The sequence below is a fragment of the Eriocheir sinensis genome, chromosome 51 (assembly GCF_024679095.1).
Source record: "Eriocheir sinensis breed Jianghai 21 chromosome 51, ASM2467909v1, whole genome shotgun sequence".
NCBI lineage: Eukaryota > Metazoa > Arthropoda > Malacostraca > Decapoda > Varunidae > Eriocheir > Eriocheir sinensis.
In genome coordinates this window covers 19,962-20,753 of record NC_066559.1, presented here as the reverse complement: position 1 = coordinate 20,753, position 792 = coordinate 19,962, and positions in this window count along the sequence as shown.

Sequence of the window (792 nt, the reverse complement as noted above, 5' to 3'; positions counted from 1 at the left end):
TATTTCTTTGTCAGACTGTTTTCCATCTTAAGTTCAATAGTGCATATATATATATATATATATATATATATATATATATATATATATATATATATATATATATATATATATATATATATATATATATATATATACAGACATACAGTGAACCCTCGATATAACGGACGAATTGGGGGGAAACTAAGTCCGTCAATGCAGAATGTCCGTTATAAGCGGCGGAAATTAAAAAAAGACAAAATAATACGGACGAACCTAATAAACGTACGCATAAAATTTTATTTTTTTATTTTGTATGTTGTCTGCACGTTGTCTGTATAGGTGGCATTCACAACTCGTCACGTTCAAGCTCTGGTCGAGCTCCGCCGGAGGGTCAACAAAACAAAGTACATTTCTTCTTTTGGCCTGCTCAGCATTGGTGCCGCAAACCAGACACAGCCTAACTAACCCCATACAACACTCCAGAAGAAGCAGGGTTGGCGGTTTAAACCAATAAAAAAAAAACAGTGGTTTAAACCAACTAATAAAACCATTTTTTTCTTCTTTTCTTTTGTGTGTATCTTTGTTAGTTTCATCAGTAGTGTGGGTTTAACTATACATCATATTTTAATTATGTACAGCAGGGTTGGCAGTTTAAGCCAGGGGTGTCATTTTAACTATGTACAGCAGGGTTGGCGGTTTAAACCAGGGGTGTCATTTTAATTATGTACAGCAGGGTTGGCAGCTTAAACCAGGGGTGTCATTTTAATTATGTACAGCAGGGTTGGCGGCTTAAACCAGGGGTGTCATTTTAAT